The 22,281-nt window shown below is 44.2% G+C and overlaps 1 protein-coding gene and 2 non-coding genes across 3 annotated transcripts in view; 2 read left to right on the forward strand and 1 right to left on the reverse strand.

The window, feature by feature from the left end:
• LOC102168126 (protein VAC14 homolog) overlaps positions 1–22,281 on the reverse strand; it is a 44,524-nt gene that overhangs the window by 8,597 nt on the left and 13,646 nt on the right. The window lies entirely within an intron of this gene.
• Positions 8,417–8,487, forward strand: TRNAG-GCC (transfer RNA glycine (anticodon GCC)). The gene has a single exon. It is a non-coding gene; the product is annotated as a tRNA-Gly (tRNA).
• TRNAG-GCC (transfer RNA glycine (anticodon GCC)) lies at positions 9,075–9,145 on the forward strand. Its single transcript has one exon. It is a non-coding gene; the product is annotated as a tRNA-Gly (tRNA).

Raw genomic sequence — 22,281 nt, forward strand, 5'->3', positions numbered from 1 at the left:
CTTGTACAAGGATTCATACAGAACATCTATGGAACACTGGCAGAAGACATTAAACCTCTAAAAAGGGCAAGAAACCCTCCACATAACTGGGTAGAACAAAAGGCAAAAAGAGGGAGGGAAAAAAAAGTCGTGACAGGAATAGCACTCCTGAGAAGAGCTCTGAAAGAGGAAAGAAACCCACCCCCTAGGAAGCTGCCTAACTGACGGGGAGACTATCTGAGACGGAGGGACCTCAAAGCCTCAGAGAAAAGTGCAATAGCTGGACTAAGGAGGGCAAAGCAGAAAGCCTCACAGACAGTCGGTACCCCCTCCCAGGACATCATAGCCTGAGATGCTTGGAGGGGGCTGGGTGCTGATTCTCAGGCTCCAGAGGTCAGTTCCAGGCAGAGGACTGTGGAGACAGCCTGAGGGGCTACGGAGTTGTGTGCCAAGGGCTGGGGAGCGGAGTACAACAGCTAAGGGAAACTGGGAGGAGGTCTGGGCCTGCAGGAGGAGCAAGGCACCATTGTTGGGAGGGCAAGAGGAAGGGGGGCAGATCACCATAGTATATCTTTCTCTGTCCATGTGTGAACTCTCGGAGGGTAGGGCTATGGGTGGCAAGAGGCTTCTTGCAGGGGCTAAGCCTGAAGGGGCACCTCTTACATGGTCTACAGGTAAAGGGGGCAAACCACTGCAGTCATTCTGACTCCAGAGGTGGGTGTGGCCTGCCACCACTAGGTGAACAGGCACCACCTGAGACCCCTGTCACCTCAGAAGTTGGCACAGAGAAGGGCAACGCAACTGAGCACCACCTGTTATTGCTCTCACTCCCCTGGGAATGCACACAACCTGCTACTACCACTCATATGTTCCAGGTGCTGCTTCCCCAGGCCCTGCAACTAGGAGCAGACTGTGCCACCTTCCCACAGGTCATTGCCACTGTCAAGGGCTCAGCAACCACATACTGGTTACTACCCTGCCCATTGCCTCCATTTCCTTGGAAGAATGTGCATCTCCCTATCAAGGGTATATCAGCCTGCACACACTAAGGAGATAGCAAGCATCCAAACCAAAAACAGCACTCACACCCCAGAATAGGTAGTAAGCCGTCATAAAGTACCCAGGCGTGCTCTTGCATATGAAGAGCCCTCCAAGACCACAGTATTTGTTTTCCTTAAACTCACAGAATAAGAAAAATGTAAGCAAAATGAAGAAACTCAGGAAACATTCCCAGTTAAAAGAACAGGAGAATTCACCTGAAGCAGCAAACAATGAAACAGACCTCTTCGTAACAGGCACCAAATTCAAAAAGAAGATAGTGAAAATACTGAAGAAATTAAGAGGAGGTATGAAAGTAATGCAGATTAATTTAGCAAGGAACTAGAATATAGTACGGAGGAGCTAAGAATGCAAGCTAACTTAAAGGCACTGAAGAGCAGAATGAATAATGCAGAGGAACAAATTAGTAACTTGGAAGATAGAATAATGGAAATCACCCAGTCAGGATAGCAAACAGAAAACCAAATGAAAAAACACAAAAGCAGAGATTTATGGAATAATATAAAGTGGGCCAATCTAGGCATAATAGGGATTCCAGAAGGAAGAAAAGAGAAGGGGGTAGAAAATTACTTGAATTTATGTTTGAAAACTTTCCAGATCTAAAGGAAACAGATATCAAGATACAGGAAGCACAGAGGGCCCTAAACAGGCCCCACACCAAGACATACTGTAATAAAAATGGCAAAAGTTAAAGAAGAGAGTGGCAAGATATATTCAAAGTTCTAAAAGGGAAAAATTTGAGGCTGAGAATACCTGACCTAGCAAGAATATCATTTAAAATAAGAGAAAGAATTTCTCCAACAAAGAGCGTACAGTAATACTAAACCCAATCTAAGAGCGATTCTGAAAGGGCTCCTCTAAATAAAAAAGAGGTTAAGAAGAAATAGGATGGAGGAAATCACAATTGGAAAGTAAGATCTAAAAGGAAAGGACAAAACCCCCCTATTTGTAAAAGTAACAATAAACAACAGTGAAAGGATAAACATGGAGATGTTAAAAAAGGACATCAAAATCATAAAATCTGGGGAAGGAAAATAAAATATATATTTATTTTAGAATGTGTTTGAGCCTATGACTATCAGGCTAAAGCAATCAGACATAGGAAGGAGTTAACATACTTGAAAAACAGGGCAACCGCAATTCGAAACCAAACAATACATTCACAAAAACTAAAAACAGGGCACAAACATCAAATAAAAGGAAACATAAAACCAAAATAAAAAGCAATAAAGGAGAAACATGGAATCAACTGGAAAACGAGGTTTAAAATGTCAATAAGAGAAAGACAAATACCATATGCTGTCACTCTTATCTGGTATCTAATACATGGCACAAATGAAACTTTCCACAGAAAAGAAAATCATGGACTTGGAGAATAGACTTGTGGTTGCCAAGGGGGGGGAGGAGGAGGGAGTGGGAGGGACTGGGAGCTTGGGGTTAATGGATGCAAACTATTGCTTTTGGAATGGATTAACAATGAGATCCTGCTGTGTAGCACTGAGAACTATGTCTAGATACTTATAATGCAGCACAACAATGGGAGAAAAAATTATGTATACATGTATGTGTAACTGGGTCCCCATGCTGTACAGTGGGGAAAAAAGTGTTGAGGAAATAATATAAATTTTAAAAATGGCAATAAATACATATTTATCAATAATTATCATAAGAGTTCCCTTCGTGCCTCAGAGGAAAGGAATCAGACTGCTATCCCTGAGGATGCAGGTTCAACTGTCACAGGATAAGAAAGCCTCTTCTCTGTAGGGAGTTCCCATTATGGTGCAGCAGAAATGAATCCAACTAGGAACCATGAGGTTGTGGGATTGATCCCTGGCCTTGCTCAGTGGGTTAAGGATCCAGCATAGCTGTGAGCTGTGGTATAGGTTGCAGACACGGCTTGGATCTGGCATTGCTGTGGTTGTGGCATAGGCAGCTCCGATTCAACCCCTAGCCAGGGAACCTCCATATGCCACAGGTGCAGCCTTAAAAAAAAAAAAACTAACATCTTAAATGTCAAAGGACTGAATGCTCCAATCAAAAGACATATAGTGGCAGACTGCAGGAAAAAACAAAAGCCTACAAAATGCTGCCTACAGGAGACTCATCTTAGGGCAAAGGACACATATAAATTCAAAGTGAGAGGATGGAAAAATGATATTTCATGCAAATGGGAAAGACAGGAAAGCAGGAGTCAGAATAGTCTTATCAGACAATATAGGCTTTAAAACAAAGGCCATCAAGAAAAACAAAAAAGGACATGATTTAATGATAAAAGGATCCATTCAAGAGGATATTACACTTGTCAATATATATGCCCCTAATATAGGAACACCCAGACACATAAAACAAATACTAGAAGACATAAAAGGAGAAACTGGTGGCAATACAATAATGGTAGGAGACTTTAAGACCTCACTCACATCAATGGACAGATCCTCTAGACAGAAAATAAGGCAACAGAGATCCTAAAGGACACAACAGAAAAGTTAGACTTAATTGACATTTTCAGGACATTACATCCAAAAAAACCCAATACACATTCTTTTCAACTATGCATGAAACATTCTCTATGATTGACCACAGACTATGGCACAAAACTAACCTCAACAAATTTAAGAGTGTAGAAATTATTTCAAGCATCTTCTTCTCTGACCACAATGGCATGAAACTACAAGTCAACCACAGGAAATGGGGGAAAAAAAAAAAGCTGACTACATGCAGACTAAACAACATGCCACTGAAAAACCAAGGGGTCAACAAGGAAATCATAAAGGAAATTTAAAAATGCCTTGAGGAGTTCCCATCATGGTGCAGCGGTTAACGAATCCGACTAGGAACCATGAGGGTTAACGATCCGGCGTTGCCATGAGCTGTGGTGTAGGTTGCAGACGAGGCTCGGATCCCGCGTTGCTGTGGCTCTGGCGTAGGCCAGTGGCTACAGCTCCGATTCAACCCCTAGCCTGGGAACCTCCATATGCCACGGGAGTGGCCTCCAAAAATAGCAAAAAGACAAAAATGCCTTGAGATAAATGACAATGAAAATGCAACTATTCAAAATCTATGGGATGCCACAATAGCAATTCTTACAGGGAAGTTCATGGCAATACAAGCCTTCTTCAGAAATGAAGAAAAATCTCAAATCAACCACCTAACCTAACACCTAAAAGAATTAGAAAAAAAAGAACAAACAAAACCTCAAGTCAGCAGAAGGAAGTCATAAAGATCAGAGAGAAAAATCTAATACAGAGATTCAAAAAAATTTAAAAAGTCAATAAAACCAAGAGCTGGCTCTTTGAGAGGGTAAACAAAGGTGACAAACCTCTGGCCAGACTCACCAAGAAGAAGAGAAAGAGAACCCAGATAAACCAAACAAGAAATGAAAAAAATGGAGAAATCTCAACGGATACTATAGAAATACAAAAAAAAAAAAAAAAATCCCATAAGAGAATGCTGTGAACCATTATGTGCCAACAAATTTGGCAACCTAGACGAAATGGTTCTTCTAAAGACATACAGCCCACCAAAACTGAATCAAGAAGTAGATCCTTTAAACATACCATTTACTAGAAATGAAATTGAATATATAATTAAAAACACTCCCTACAAACAAAAGTCCAGAACCATATTGCTTCATAGGCGATTTCTACTTAACATACAAAGAAGAATTTATACCTATTCTTCTTAAACTTTTCCAAAAGGTTTAATAAAAAGGAATATTCCCAAAGACTTTCTATGAAGCCACCATCACTCTAATACCAAAATCAAAGATACTATCAAAAATTAGAGGCTAATATCTTTGATATAGATGCAAAAATTCTCAACAAAATTTTAAGCTAGCCAAATCCAACAAAAACAAAAATGATCATACAACCATGTGGGATTCATCCCAAGTTCATGAGGATGGTTCAACATGTGCAAATCAATGTCATACACCACATTAATAAAAGTCAAAAAGCACATGATCATCTAAAATAGATGCAGAAAAAGCCTTTGACAAAGTCCAACATCCATTCGTGATAAAAGCGCTTACCAAAGTGGGTATAGAGGGAATATACCTTAACATAATAAAAGCCACTTATGACAAGCCCATAGCCAATATAGTACTCAATGGAAAAAGCTGAAAACTTTCCCGCTAAAATCTGAAACAAGACAAGGATGCCCACTCTCATTGTTTTGATTCAACATAGTACTGAAAGTCCTAGCCACAGCAGTCAGACACACAGAAGATACAAGGTATCCAGATTGGAAGAGAAGAGGTAAAATTGTCACTCTATGCACATAACATGATAATGTATAAAGAAAATCCTAAGGACTCCACACAATTACTTAAATGGTCAATGAATTCAGCAAAGTAACAGGATACAAGATTAACATTCAGAAATTGGTTGCATTTCTCTACACTTAACAATGAAATAGAAAAGGAATATATTAAAAAAAAAAAACAACCTAAGGAGGTGAAAGACATATGCTGAGAACTATGAAACATTAATCAAGGAAATTGAAGATTCAAAGAAATGGAAAGAAATATCCCATGCTTCTGGACTGGAAGAATTAATATAGTTAAAAAGGCCGGAGTTCCCGTTGTGGTGCAGTGGTTAACGAATCCGGCTAGGAACCATGAGGTTGTGGGTTCGGTCCCTGCCCTTGCTCAGTGGGTTAACGATCCGGCGTTGCCATGAGCTGTGGTGTAGGTTGCAGATGTGGCTCGGATCCCGCGTTGCTGTGGCTCTGGCGTAGGCCGGTGGCTACAGCTCCGATTCAACCCCTAGCCTGGGAACCTCCATATGCCGCAGGAGCAGCCCAAGAAATAGCAACAACAACAACAACAAAAAAGACAAAAGACAAAAAAAAAAAAAAAAAAAAAAAAAAAAAAAGGCCATGCTGCTCAAAGCAGTCTACACATTTAATGTGATCCCTATCAAATTACCCATGACATTTTTCACAGAACTAGAAGAAATAATCCAAACATTTAAATGGAACCATAAAAGACCCAGATTTGCCAAAGCAACCCCGAGGAACAAAAACCAAGCAGGAGGCATAAGTCTCTCGGAGTTAAGACAATATTACAAAGATACACTAATCAAAACAGTGTGGTACAGGTACCAAAACAGACATACAGACCAATGGAACAGAATAGAGAATCCAGAAATAGACCCATACACCTATGGTCAGTTAATATTTAACAAAAGAGGCAAGAATATTAAATGGGAGAAAGTCTCTCAGCAAGTGGTGCTGGCAAAGCTGGACAGCTGCATGTAAATCAATGAAACTAGAACACACTCTCACTCCACACACAAAAATAAACTCAGAGTGGCTTAAAGAGTTAAATGTAAGAGACCAAAAAACTCCTAGAAGAGAATATAGGCAAAATATTCTCTGACATCATCTGTACAAGTGTTTTCTTAGGTTAGTCTCCCAAAACAATAGAAATAAAAACAAACCAATGGGATCTGATCAAACTTACAAGTTTTTGCACAGCAAAGGAAACCATAAAAAATTCAGAGGCAAGCCACAGAATGGGAGAAAATAGTTTAAAATGATAGAGCCAACAAGGGCTTAATCTGCAAATTACACAAACAACTCATACAATTCAAGAGCAAAACCCCCCAAACAACCCAATTGAAAAATGGGTAGAAGACCTGAGTAGACAGTTCTCAAAAAAACACATACAGATGGCCAATAGGCACATGGGAAAAAAAAAAGTGCTCAACATCACTAATTATTAGAGAAATGCAAGTCAGAATTACAATGAAGTATTACTTCACACTGCTAAGGCCATCACTAGTAAGTCTACAAATAACAAATGCTGGAGAGGGTGTGGAGAAAAGGGGATCCTACACTGTTGATGGGAATGTAAATTGGTACAACCACTATGGAAAACAGTATGGAGGTTCCTCAGAAAACTAAATGTAGAACTATCCTATGATACAGAAATCACACTCCTGGGCATATATCCAAACAAAACTTTGCTTGAAAAAGATACATGCACCCCTGTGTTCATCACAGCACTGTTCACAATAGTTAAGCTATGAAAATAGCCTAAATGTCCGTCAAGATATGAATAGATAAGAAGATGTGAAACATATCTACAATGGAATACTACTCAGCCATAAAAAAGAACAAAATAATGCCATTTGCTGCAACATGGATGGAACTAGAGACTCTCATACCGGTGAAGTACATTAGACAAATAGCATATGACATCATTTATATCTGGTATCTAATATATGGCACAAATGAACCTACCTACAAAAAAGAACAAACTCATGGACATGGAGTATAGACTTGTGGTTGCCAAGGGGGGGAGGGAGGGGGTGGGATGGACTGGGAGTTTTAGATTAGTAGATGTAAACTATTACATTTGGAGTGGATAAGCAATGAGATCCTGCTGTATAGCACAGGGAACTATATCTAGTCACTTGTGATGGAACATGATGGAGGATAATATGGGAAAAAGAATGTACATATGTGTGTAACTTGGTCACTTTGCTGTGCAGCAGAAATCGACAGAACACTGTATATCCAATACAATAAAATTTTAAAGGATGCATATGTATATGTGTATAACTGAATGACTTTGTTGTACTCTAGAAATTATCACAACATTGTAAATAAAGTCTACTTCAACAAAAATTTTTAAAATGGGGGAGAAAAAGATGCTCTAAGATGAAAGGGAAAGGGAGGACCATCCCAGCACCAGGCGTGAGGGACTGGGACCACTGTAGCAGCCAAGGTGTGAGTTGCGTGGCCTAGAGATTACAAACTTTTCGAGCAGCTGCCTGGATTCACTATCTAATTGCTGTGTCCACCTAGGCAGGTACACTGCTTGCCTGTGCCATAACTGGGGGTCTCAAGTTGGCTCAAAAAATTTTAAGAGGTCAAGTTCAAAAGGTATCCATTAGTTTGTGTGCCTCCAGCTTCCTATCAGGAACCTGCTAGTAATTAGAGCAAAATTAATTGCAAAAAATTTTTTCAGTGGAAGGATACAGGACTTTGATTAATACTCAATGCAAAAGTCACAGGGGGCACCTATTCTGTGAGCACAACAGGCCTGGCTCCTGAGCTGATGGACATGGAGCAGAGGTGGGGAGTTCAGGAAGGGGCTGCACAAATGGCCTGTGAGGGGTCTTTGATCTTTATGGGGTGTGATGCCCAGGGGGCTGAGGGTTGGGGATGCACCAAGCCAGTTCCCAAGGCCCCTGCTTGGCAAAGCACTGAAATAAGGCCCAGCAAGGATGGTTGTGCATAAACCCACTGGATTCCCGAACAGGAAAAACCAGCCAGATGAGGCCCAGGGATGTGTCAGCGCTCCTCTCTGAGTCTGGAAAGACACCGCCCCTTGAGAAAAGGCCTGCAGATGTGTCCCAGGACAGCTGGCGCATTGGTGGTTCAGTGGTAGAATTCTCGCCTGCCACGCGGGAGGCCCGGGTTCGATTCCCGGCCAATGCAGTGCTGCTTTTTGGCCTTTTCTCAGCAAGTTCCCCCACAGAAATCCTGCTGGAGGAGCCAGCTTCCCGCAGCCACACCCAGTCTGCAGCAGCCAAGGGCTGCTGTCAGCCCGACCACACTCCCTGCTCAAGGGAGCAGGAACAGCAGCTGGGTTCTCCAGAGAGGCACTGCTGCCTATGGGAAACTTCCCCAGTAAGGGGACTCCTGTTGCGCCCCCTGGGCCTTGGCCAGTCTCCAGCAGGAAGCTGTGGTGAAGCCTGGGACTTGTATCAACAGCTCAACACACGATGTGAGCGTGGGATGGGAGGGCCCACACATCAGACCGCAAGGTTCCCCAAAGTCTCAGTGGGCTTTTTGCTCCCAAGACAGAAGGGCTCTTGTTTCTGTCCGGAGGATGAAGGCAAATCAACTTCACACACACAGCCTCCTGCCTTCTCTCCTGCTCTGGAGCCTAAGCTTCTGCTCTTGCAGCTGTGCTGATGTGGCAGCACCAGAGCATGGCCTTATGGTCTGTGAATCAGCATACAGACTAGGAGGCTCAGGACTGGGGTTAAAGGGAGGTGCTCACAGAGCTGCTACCAACTGGAGCATTGGTGGTTCAGTGGTAGAATTCTCGCCTGCCACGCGGGAGGCCCGGGTTCGATTCCCGGCCAATGCAGGAGTGTACCTTTTGGTAATCCTAAGGGATGGGATGGGATGGGATGGGATGGGATGGGATGGGATGGGATGGGATGGGATGGGAAATGTCACACTGCCCAAAGAATTGCTGACTACGGTCTCAGAACAGAGAAGGACTGGTTCCTAGCTTAAGTTTTACATACCTGTCTACTACATTCCACAAAGACCCAGAACTTGTGTCTCCTTGTTCTCGAGGAGTCCAGGAAGTGGGATGAGCACAGCCCCTGCCAGCAGCTGTGCTGCCCCATCCTGCCCAGATAGTCTGCCTGGGACTGTGGCTGCCACACTGCCCTGGGGAAGCCCGGCCACGTCAGCAGCGCCAGGGGAGCCAGAGATGATCCAGCCCTGCCAGCAGCATAGCCCATCCCCGGAACCACCTCCTCACCTGTCCTCTTGCTTCAGGTCATAAACGTCCCCCCTCCGCCAGCAACCGGAAAAGGCCTCCCTCCCCATTTGAGAGCCAGCAAAGGGGATGCATCCCCTGCCCTTGAAGGGCTCTCTGCCCGGATGGGGTGGAGGAGAAGCAAGAAAGGCCTCAAGGACTTTAGTGGGAAACAGAAAAATCTGGTGAGGAGAGTGCAAGCTGAGGAAGGGGAGGGAGGGGAAGATCCTGACCAGCATCTCTGGTGAGCAGAGACTCAGGGGTGGCTTCAGAGGGTCAGCTTTTGCGAGGGGTTTCGAAGGTTGACTAGTGTGCGTTCGAAGCTGTTCAGGGCGAGTCAAGGCAGACAGAGGGAACAGCATGAACGAAGGCTCAGAGGAGGGAGAGAGGCACTTGGTTTGGCAAAGTGAAGGAGACGGGTGGGCGACAGGGCCAGAGGGGCTGTGCCCAGTCACATGCTTGGCAAAGGAACTGGTTGGATTTCTGGTGTCCGTGAGCAGTCAGGGAAGGGACGAGTGACCTGCAGGTGTTGAGCAGTATGGATCTGAGCGACCTTTAGGCAACTCTGAAGACTACAAAGGCCTATAGACACCGAATGGCGAGAGAGCACGAGGAAAGGGGCACTGAGGCCAGGGGACAGCTGGCAGGTGTAACAGGGTCTCCAGACCAGGGAGGACATGGGCGGGGGGAATATTTGTGTTCAGCTCGCCCCGACCTTCCCGTTTGCTCTACACCAGCCGCGAGGCCTCGCTCACCCTCAATCCTCCCACAGCGCAACTCAGGGCCCCCCAGGCCGCCCCAAACACGCCTGGAACCCCAGTCTCTGCTGTCTGCACCCTTGCCCTTGGGGAAGAATATCGCCCATGGTCAGGAGAACAAGACCAACAATAACCAACAGTGGATCCCCCTGGAGAACACCAGAAGCATCAGCCTGGAGAGCACTGGGCCTGGCCCTCTGGGTCACCCCCTGGGCCCCGCAGGAAGAGCTGGCCCACGCTCTGCCTGACACCCAGGCCGTCAAGCCAGGGCCAGCTGACCTCACCTCTCCAGTCTTCCTGCCCAGCTGCCAGCTGCCCAGCCCGCCTTCGGCTCCAGCCACACTCGCCTTCTCTCTGGGCCCTGGACACCTCCTGTCCTCTCCACTCTCCAGGAAAGCTCCCTTCCACGCCCTAGTCGGCCTTCAAAGTCCAGCTCGAGTCCAAGCTGCTGCTCTTCCTGCCCTCTCAGGACAGGTCATTCCTCCTCTGAAGGCTGAAGGACTCAGCGACCGCGCAGTCCGTGCCCAGCAACTCTCCATGGAAGGTCTGGGTTTCCTTCCCCCGTGTTGCCCGTTTCTAGCTCCTCAGCTCCTCCATGCGGCCCTTGAGGACAGGCTGGTGCCGCGATTCTCTGGGTGAGTAGCGCCATCCCTCTCCTTTTGTCAAGAGCTCCGCACGGTAAGTGGGGAGCCAGGAAGCATCTGCCCGGGGCCTGCCCAGCCTGGCCGGTGGGGCTGAGGGACAAGGTGTCGGGAAACACGAGGAAGCCCCGCGCCGCCCTCCCTGTGTCCAGGGGTGTCTGCTGATCTACGCTTAACCTGCTGGGTAAATGCGAATCGTATTTGGACAGGCCTAAGCCCTAGCTTATGAGTCAAGTTCACAGGGGCCAAGGGCTCCAGGGATCGGAAGATACACCCTGAGAAAGACAAGGGCCCCAGAGCTGTGGCTGGTGGCTGGGGACAGACAGCGATGTCAGGACGGGACCTGACACGTGTCTGCCTAGGGGTGATGGATGCCCCAGCCCCTGGTGGGTGCCCCACACAGGCCCGGTCGCAGGACTTGGCCTCTCTCCTTCACAGGGGACGTGCAGAGAGAAAAGACAACGACAGAGGGGAGCAGAGGAAGGGAAGTTTGCAACCTGGGCGCCCCCAGCCCGAGGCCTAGTGTTTCTTCAAAAGAACACTGTCGGCTCTTTCATCTCTAGGTTGTGAGCCACAGGGAGGGGATCTGAAGCTGCACTCGTTTTGAAGGTAGTCTGTGGCCCAGAAATGTACGCTCCCAAGTCCCCAGGATCTTTGCTGGTGTCAAGGTCACAGGCATTCCTATTCTCTGTGCCAGAGAGGAGATCTGCTTCTGCCTCGCTCCTCTGCAAGCCCTGACTGAGGAAGTGTCCTCTAGAGAGGGCTCAGAGCCTCCGTGCACACCTGGTCCGAGCTGCTGCAGGACGGCAGAAACACCCATTCCCCGGGAGGCACAGTCCCCAGTGCCGGCGGACTCCACGCTTCACAATGTGCCACTCAACTACCTTGTCCCTGGTCAGAGAAGGAGCCAGAGACAGGCCAGGACGCGTTTGGAATCCTCTTCCACCCAAGGAGAACCTGGGGCCACAACCAGCATCACAACCATAGCCCCGCACTGGATCCCTGGCCTCTGCGACGCAGCACGCCAATAGCCACCAGCTGCACGAAGACCAGTTACCTGGCCACCTCCTAGGTACACACTGTAAGTGTTTCAGGAGTTGGTCATGCCTCAGAACAACTCTCCCCCATTTTTAAAATAATTTTTACTTTCCATATAGGTGGAAAATAAAAATTTACAGTATTGTCAGTTTTCTTCTGTATAGCAAGGTAACCCAGTCACACATACATATATCCACTCTTTTTTCTCACATATCATGCTCTGTCATAAGTGACGAGATATAGTCCCCAGTCCTATACAGAGAACAACCCCGTATGCAATTATTATCTCATCTTCCAGAAGCAGAGCCTAAGGCAGGAACTTACAATGGATAGAATATAGTCTTTTCAGTAAGTGGTGTTTGGAAACCTGGACAGCTACATGTATAAGAATGAAATTAGGGTTCTAACAATGTACATGAAATAAGCTCAAATTTGATTAAAGGCCTAAGTGCAGGCCCAGATACTATAAAACTCTCAGAGGAAATCATAGGCAGAATACTCTGACATAAAGTACAGCAATATCTTTTCAGATCCACTTCTTAGAGTAATGAAAACAAAAACAATAATAGACAAATAGGACATAATTAAACTTAAAAGCTTTTGCACAAGATAGGATGCCATAAATAAAATTAAAAGAGAACCTGCAGAACTTTCCATTGTGGCTCAGTGGTAACAAACCTGACTAGTATCCATGAGGATGTGCATTCAATTCCTGGCCCTGCTCAGTGGGTTAAGGATCTGGCATTGCTATGAGCTGTGGTGTAGGGTGCAGATGTGGCTTGGATCCTGAGTTGCTGTGGCATAGGGCAGCAGCTCTGATTCCATCCCTAGACTGGGAAGTTAGATATGTGGCTGATACTGCCCCCCCCACCCAAAAGACAACCCAAAGAATAGGAAAAGATATTTGACAACGAAGATATTGACAAAGGATTAATTTCCAAAATATACAAACACCTCACACAGGTTTTTATTAAAAAAATTTAAAAGTGGTCAGAAGATCTGAACAGACATTTATCCAAAGAAAGGAGACAGATGGCTAAAAAGTACATGAAAAGATGCTCAACATTACTAATTATTAGAGAAATGCAAATCAAAACCACAATGAGGTATCACCTCACACCACCATCAGAAAGTCAACAAATGCTGGAGAGGGTATGGAGGAAAGGCAACGCTCCTGCACTGGTGGTGGTAATGTAAGCTTGTGCAAGCACTCTGGAGAACTCTGTATGGAGGTTCCGTTAAAAGTAAATATAGAACTACCATATAACCCAGCAATCCTACTCATGGGCATCTATCCAGAGAAAACCGTAATTCAAAAAGATACATGCAGGAGTTTCCGTCATGGCTCAGTGGTTAACGAACCCAGCTAGTAAGAATGAGGTTGCAGGTTCAATCCCTGGCCTCGCTCAGTGGGTTAAGGATCCGGTGTTGCCCTGAGCTGTGGTGTAGGCCGCACATGTGGCTCGATCCTACGTTGCTGTGGCTGTGGCATAGGCCGACAGCTATAGCTCCAATTGGACCCCTAGCCTGGGAACCTCCATATGCTGCAGGTACTGCCCTAAAGAAAAAACAAAAAGACCAAAAAAAAAAAAAAAAAAAAAGATACATGTACCCTAATGTTCTCTGCAGCACGATTTACAATAGTAGCACTAGTTACAACAGCCAAGACATGGAAGCAACTGAAATGTCCATGGATAGAGGAATGGATAAAGAAGTATGGTACATATATAGAATATATATATATATATAGGAATATATATGTAGAATAGAATTTCTATATATATAGAATATATAAACAAATAATATATAATTATGCAATATATTATTAATTATATGTATTATATTAATCACTTATATAACTATATTATATATTGTATTAATATATATTTATATATCAATATATATTAATATTTAACAATTATATTATCAATTACTATAACAATTATATATGCATTGTATATATTTTAATATATAGAATAGAATACTATATATTCTATGTATATAATATATACCTTATATATAGAATTGAATATTACTCAGCCTTAATGAAATAATGCCATTTGCAGCAATATGGATGTATCTAGAAATTATCACACTAAGTGAAGTCAGAGAAAGACAAATATGAGATCACTAATGTGTGGAATCTAATAAAAATGACACAAAGAACTTACAAAACAGAAACACACTCAAAGATTTAGAAACCCAACTAATGGTTACTAAAGGAGAAGCATAGAGGGGAGGAACAGATTAGGAGGTGGGGATTAATATATACACACTAATGTACATAAAACAGATCAGTAGCAAGGACCTACTGTTTAACACAGGAAAATGTATTCAGTATTCTGTAATGTATATTGAAAAGTAATCAGAATGGATGTATATATGTATAAATATATATATAACGGATTCACTTTATTGTACACATGAAACTAACAACATTGTAAGTCAACTACACTCCATTAAAAAAAAAGAAGTAGTAAGAGCCTCAGGGAAACCAAGTTCCTTTTTCACAGTCACAGAGAATCTGAACCTTGACACCTACAAAGCCCATGGCCTCTCAACTGTACACAAGTTCCTCCAGTCCATCTCCTTAAACCACACCGGCTGCAAAGCACACACACCCAATTACAGAGGGTACTTCCCTCCGCAGAACTCAGGCCCTGCCTGAAGTGCAGCTCTGCCCCGGGTCTTCCCCACTGCCCAGTGTTCAGACATCGCTGGAACACTTCTGCACCAGATGTGGGGTGCACAGATGAGGCACGTACTGCAGATGCTGAAATGAAGGCCCAGGCCTGTTCTTCTCTTGTGAAGGCAGGAAGTAACCTCTTGCTGAGCATGTGCTACATGCCAGGTAATGTGCTGCGTGCTTTACACGCATCATCTCATTTAAACCTTAAAATAAGCCATGCAGCTAGTACTATGATAGCCATTTTATAGATGGTAGGTGCAGAAATCAAGTCAAAATTTTTTGGACTCCATCTTAACTACCATGTTACATTCTAACATGTAGTATTTCATTGAACCCAATGCCTTTTCATTTGGTGATGTCTAAATGGCCCAGCCAGGAGGTGGCAGAGGTTTCAGTCACTGCACACGCATTCCGATGTCTTCAGAGGAGACAGCCCCGGAGGTAAGGTGAGGCTAATGATTTCAGAGCCTTTGCACCATTTACAGAGAATTAAATGAGATCATGCATGTAGCGAGTTCCGCATTGCATATGCTCATGTAACACTATTAGTGCAAAGTCACAGACAAACCGTGATCTTAACACACTGTACAAGATCAAGTTCATTCACTCCCTGTGGACCAAGGACCTGCTTTGCTCCTGGCTCTGAGAAGGACAGAAAGATAAATCCAGAGTTGTGTTTAATCCTGTGCTGTGACATTTTCAGCCTGGACACTGGGCTGCCTCTCTTTTCCTGGCAGGTGCAGAGACCCACCCCAGTTTTCAAGGTAACATGATGTCACCAGGGGACAGAGCCACGCAGCGGTTTCCCAAAGAGAATCTGGAGGGTAAACGTCTTCTCCATCTGCTTGCCTGAGTTTTAAGCGATTTGGTTCCCACCTGCTCAGTAGTCTCCAATAACTGAACATGAGAAGTGGGACATGTGCTCTGAGGAAGGGCCAAAGAACTTCTGGAAAGCTCTGAGAGTCAGTTAAGTAACAAAACGTACTGAACATCCCCTGGGTATAATCAGCAGAAAAAGCGTGAAGGAGAAACAAATCCCAGACAGCAGGAGGCATGTCTGGCTTTCAGGTGACAACAACTGCGACCCCATCATAAGCACTTTGCTTGTGCTCTCACAACCTATAGGCACTCTTATCTTTAAAAACTGATATATAATTCCCATGCCATAAATTCACTCTTTAAACGTGTGCAATTCAGCGGGTTTTAGTATGTTCACAAACTTGTGCAGCTGTCACTATACTCAATTTTAGGATATTTTTATCATCCTAGAAAGATTACCTGTTAGCAGGCACTCCCTATTTTCCCGACCCCCCCGCCCCAAGCCCTCGGCAACCACTAATCTACCTTCTGTCTATTTGATTTGCCAGTTTAGGTAGTTCATATAAATGAAATCATATAATACATGGCCTTTTGTGACTGGCTTCTTACACTTAGTGTAATGTTTTCAAGGTGCATTTTTTTTTTTCTTTTTAAGATGAGTTAATGAGGCACAGAGGTTAAACTCAAATGCGTACAGGGACCAAGAAGGAGACACAGGTGAGAAGGCCAAGGGAGGTTAGGCAGGAGCAAATTTGCCAGCACAGGGGACAAACTGGGGAGACCATGACCCAGCCAGGACAGATGGGTGGGCCCATATGTCCACTGATCTGCTGTGTGGGAATATGGGCCCATATCTTCCAATTCCTTAGAGAAACCAGAAACCTGAACTTTACTCTGAAATTTCTAAATATAAAGTACCCTGTGATCCAGGCCAAACCAAATAGCCCTGCCTGCGGGACACAGCCCCTGGCTGCCAATCTGTGACCCCTGGATGAAGCAATTTTATGGGGTCCCACTGCTAAAAAAGAACAGAGCTGTGTGGAATTCTGACCCAAACTCCAAAAATTGCCCTAAACCATCTGGTAAGCACTAGTGTCTCCCTGCAGAGGTGGTAGGATCCCAAGAGCTAGCTCAACCTCAACATTTCAATGTTGATGGGCTCCCAGAGCCCCAGGGATCGCTGTTCCCTATGCCATTCCTCCCACCCCACCTTCCCCAGCAGGAGGGATGTGCCATTCAGGAGCTCTCTCCCTGATGTCCCTGCTTGGGCTTCATATTCTCAGGGCGAATGGTCTGGGCACCTCCATTCACTGGCTCTGAGAGTCAAAGCTCAGCAACACCAGAGACTTGGCAGTGAGCCCATGCTGGGCTATGAAGAGCTTCGTCTCTCCCATCTTGCAGTGAGAGGGTCCTGCCACCACAGTGTGGGCCACGGCACCCCCAGCGGAGGGAGCACCCACTCCATTTATCAGAGGGCTACTGGCATTTCTCCCCAACACTAGACTCCCAGAGAGCAGGGCCTGGAGTCTTACCAACCTTGTCTCCAGGACTGATCAGTGACTATATCCCCTGAAACCAAGAACCTTCCAAATCCAAAAAAGCATTCTCAAATTTTAGCCTAGGGAGTTCCTGTTGTGACTCAGTGGGTCAAGAACCTGACTAGTATCATTGAGGATGCAGGTTAGATATTCTTGCCTCGCTCAGTGGGTTAAAGGATTGGGCGTTGCCACAAGTTGAGGCCTAGGTCGCAGACATGGTGTGGCTGTGGCTGTGGCCAGCAGCTGTAGCTCGGATTCGGCCCCTAGCCTGGGAACTTCCATATGCCACAGGTATGGCCCTAAAAAGAAAACAAAAAACCAAAAAACCTAGCCTAGGAGTTCCTGCTGTGGCTCAGTGAGTTAATCTGACTACCTTACTGCACTGGCTCGGGTTGCTGTGGAGACAGGTTCGATTCCTGGCCCAGCACAAGAATTAATTGAGTTAAAGGAACCAAGGTTATTGCAGCTGCAGCTCAAGTCGAATCCCGGGCCCAGGAACTTCCATATGCTGTGGGTGTGGCCATAAAAAGAAAAAAAATTACATTTAAAAAAAATCACTTTAGTCTGTGTCTTATCCTTGGGAAAGCTGTGTGGGCTTGTTGGAACAAGGCTGTGGTAAAAGGTCTCCAGGACTTCACACAACAGACTCACATTTAGCCATCACATCCTGGTTACTTAATACAGGCTGTGCTTGAGAATCTGATGTCTGGGGGTTGTTTACTTGATCCAGTCATCCATCTCTGTGGTTTTAGTGTTTGAGAGGCCTGTCATTGAGATAAAACACTATCCTCTTATTAGGAATGTTAATCCCTCACTCCAGCATCCTGTGGAGTACTGGCTGTCACCTGAGCAGACAGATTCTAGAATACTGAGAGTGGCAGTTACAACTACCATGAGGGTAGTTCCCGCTGTGGAGAAACGGGATCAGCAGCATCTTGGGAGCACTGAGGCATAGGTTCAATCCCTGGCCCAGCACAGTGGGTTAAGGATCTGGCATTGTCACAGTTGTGGCTTAGGTTGAAACTGCAGCTCAGATCGGATCCCTGGCCCGGGAACTCCATATGGTGGCCAAAAAAGAACTACCATGGGGGACAGCCACATGTAAATCAATGAAGTTAGAACACCACCTCAAACCACATTCAAAAATAAACTCAAAATGGCTTAAAGACTTAAACATGAGATGTGATACCATAAAACTCCTAAAAAAGATGATAGGTAAAACATTCTCTGACATAAATTATACCAATGTTTTCTTAGGTCAGTCTCTCAAGGCAATAGAAATAAAAGCAAAATAAACAAATGGGACTTGAATTTATAAGCTTTTGTATAGCAAGAGAAACCATAAAACACAGACAACCTACAGAATGGTAGAAAATATTTGCAAATGATGCAATTGACATGGGCTTAATCTCCAAAATATACAAACAGCTCATACAACAACGAAAAACAACACAATTGAAACATGGGCAGAGGACCTACATAGACATTTCTCCAAAGAAGACAAATAGATGGCCAGTCGGCACATATAAAGATGCTCAACATCACTCATTATTAGAGAAATGCAAATCAAAACTACTATGCGGTACCACCTCACACCTGTCAGAATGGCCATCATCAAAAAATGTACGAATAACAAATGCTGCAGAGGTATGGAGAAAAGGGAACTCTCCTACGCTGTTGGTGGGAATGTAAGTTGGTGCAGCCACTATGGAAAACAGTATGGAGGTTCCTCAGAAAACTAAAAATAGAACTACCTTATGATCCGGCAATACCACTCCTGGGCATACATCTACACAAAAGGATATATGCATCCATATGTTCACAGCAGCACTATTCAGAATAGCCAAGACATAGAAACAATCTAAATGTCTAAGAACAGATGCATAGATAAAGAAGATGTGGTACATATATACAACAGAATATTACTCAGCTATAAAAAAACATGAAATAATTCCATTTGCAGCAACATGGATGCAACTAGAGATTAATGTACTAAGTCAGAAAGAAAAGACAAATGCCATATGATATCACTTATATGTGGAATCTAAAATATGACAGAATGGAATACTACTAAGCCATAAAAAAGAACAAAATAATGCCATTTGCAGCAACATGGATGGAACCAGAGACTCTCATATTGAGTGAAGTAAGTCAGAAAGAGAAAGACAAATACCATATGATATCACTTATATCTAGAATCTAATATATGGCACAAATAACCTTTCCACAGCAAAAAAAAATAAAAAATAAAAAATCGTGGACTTGGAGAATAGACTTGTGGTTGCTGAGGGGGAGGGAGTGGGATGGATTGGGAGCTTGGGGTTAATAGATGCAAACTATTGCTTTTGGAATGGGTTAACAATGAGATCCTGCTGTGTAGCACTGAGAGCTATGTCTAGTCACTTATGATGGAGCCTGATAATGGCAGAAAAAGGAATGTATACATGTATGTGTAACTGGGTCACCATGCTGTACAGTAGAAAAAAAATTGTATTGGGGAAATAATAATAAAAAAATTTTAAAAATGAACAATGCTGCTATGAAAAAATAAATAAAATATGACACAATAAACCTATCTACAAAACAGAAACAGATTCAAGGACATAGACAACTTGTGGTTGCCTCAGGGGAGGGGTGGAGTGGAAGGGTGGAGTTAACAGATATGAGCTATTATATATAGAATGGATAAACAACAAAGTTCTACTGTATAGCACAGGGAACTATATTCAGTAGCCTATGATGAACCATAATGAAAATAATATTTTAAAAAAGAATAGATATATATATGTGTGTGTGTGAGTGTATAACTGAACACTGCTCTATAGAAGAAATTAACAGAACATTGTAAATCAACTATACTTCAATTAAAAAAAAAAACTACCACGGGGATGTTCAAGTTTGAAATTTCCTCTTTTTTTTTTTCTTTTGGCTGTGCTTATGGCATGCAGAGGTTCCCAGGTCAGGGATTAAATCCGAGGCATAGCAGTCACAATGCCAGATCCTTAACTGCTAGCCCACTGGGGAACTCCCTGAAATTTCTTTTGTTAAGTGCATGTCCCCTTTTTGATAGGGAAAACCATTCATTGTAGTGAAAGCCTTTTGAGACAGATGAACCTGGTTTTCCATCCAGGTTCTAGTTGTGAAACCTTGGGAAGATTACTTAACTTCTGTTAAGTAACTTAACCTCTGTTTCCTTAAGTGTGAAATGGGATAACATGACCTAACTAACAGCACTGTGCAAGATAAATGCAATGAGGGGTGTACAATGACCAAATTCTTCTCCCCCCAAGTCAGGCAGACTGTGCTTTACACATGATCACTTTTAAAAAATGAGCAATGTTAAGGACTGACTTGTCCCCCCACCCCCAGCCTTCTAATTCATGCAGCCCTGGTGGCAGGATTTGCAGACAGGTCCTATAAAGAAGTAATTAAGGTTAAATACATCATAAAGGTGTGGCCCTGCTGCAACAGGATCAGCATCCTTAAAAGCAGAGATACCAGGAAGCTCTCAGGAGATGCATAAGTAAGCTCCTATCTGTCCCTGAGCAGTTTGTGAAACATACATTCTGAGGAACTTAGCCAGCAGGGTGCTTCTCATTCCAAATCTGGCTGAAGAAGGCTGGAACCTGAGTGCAATGTCTTCTAGGCCAGTGCTTCTCCAGCTCTCATGTGCCCACAGATCACCAGGGATGGTGTTAAAATGCAGATTCTGATCCACAGGTTTGGGGTGAGGCTGGAAACTTTCTAACAAGCTCCCAGGCAATCCTGATGCCTCTGGTGTGTGGGCTACACTTTTTGTTTTAATTCAATGAACTTTACTATATTTACAGTTGAACAACCATCATGTGGGCTACACTTTTGAGTAGCAAAGTCCTTAGACTGCGATGATATTTCCCCACCAAAAATGGTCATTTATTCCTGTGGACTCGGACTGTCAAATGCTGCCAGGCACTGTGCTAAGTGCTGAAGATAAATAAGACAGGGTCTCTGCTCGTAAGGAGTTCATAGCCCAGTTAAGGCCCTGGAGCAGGGCGGGGGGGGGTCTCCCTGAATTTGACAAGCCAGGGGCAATGTCAGATACACAACCAACCCCCTTAAAGACACATCCTTTCCAAAACAGCCTGCAGAGTGGGAGCAATTACACAGATTGTGCTAGAGGCAACAATAAAGCAGATAACAGCTCTATTTAAGGACTCATACAAGGACTCAGGCTGAAATGGAGCAGGACCCATGGTCCTTCCCCCAGCATGTCTTTGTGTCTATAGAAAAACTTTAGCCAAAGAATAAGTTTAATCAGAGAAGTGAAAAAATGCAGAAGCAAGAAAAAAGTCAAGATCAAATAATAATAGTTTAGTCACTAAACAAAGTCAAGGGCCTTTTTTTCTCCTCAAGGGCTGTAGATAATATTCTGAGTCGTATCCTGTAAGCTGTCTTGTAGATACTGAAACCCCCATCCCAGGGAGAAGAAGGTAACTACATAATGACTGTAGCTTGACATAAGCTGCCACAATTCCGAGAGGAAGTGGCAACAAACCCATGCTGGAACTGAAGGTTAACTGCACCTGAAACAATCAAGATGGCACTAGTAAGACCAGCATATGACTAATTTCAAGATGGCTGTCAGAGCTGACTGTGTTATTTCTACACATAACCCCCTCTCTCCACCTATACGCCCTGAAACTCCCCTTTGCAAGGTCTTGCCCACTGGTTGTCAGTAGGAGGGTGTCGATCTTTGGACAGGAGGCACGCCCATCATCCCCAACCCTCCTGTTCACCAACCTTGCCTCTTTATCAGCCTTAGAACAGCAAGCAGCTGGACCCCACTTTTGGAAACAAAGCCATGATAAAACCGGACCTTCCTGAGAAGCAGAGCGCATGATGGACGAAACCAGGTGTCAGTGTAGCTTCAGCCAATAAGACGATGGACATGGAGCCACATCTGTACATCTGTCTGGGTCTCCTACTCAATGCAGCAATACTCATCATTACAACTTACTGGCATTGGCGAGAGCCAGAGGAAGTGCAGCAGTGAGAATAGGAGCACTCAAAAAAGTGGTGCTTGATGGGAGAAGCAGTGAGGTGGACATACATTCAGAATGTTAGAGCTGAATGGGAGGGTCCACTTAGCAATATCCAAAGCCTTTAGTTGAGGATGAAATGAAAACCCAAAGCAGTTTAGGCACTGGTTCTCAACTGGTCCTGAGGAGACATTTGGCAATGTCTGGAGTCATTTTTGGTTGCACAACCAACA

This window comes from Sus scrofa, chromosome 6, assembly GCF_054392235.1.
Source record: "Sus scrofa isolate SSC_HxYL_T2T_F1_AM1 chromosome 6, Sscrofa_HxYL_maternal_Yorkshire_Landrace_v2.0, whole genome shotgun sequence".
NCBI lineage: Eukaryota > Metazoa > Chordata > Mammalia > Artiodactyla > Suidae > Sus > Sus scrofa.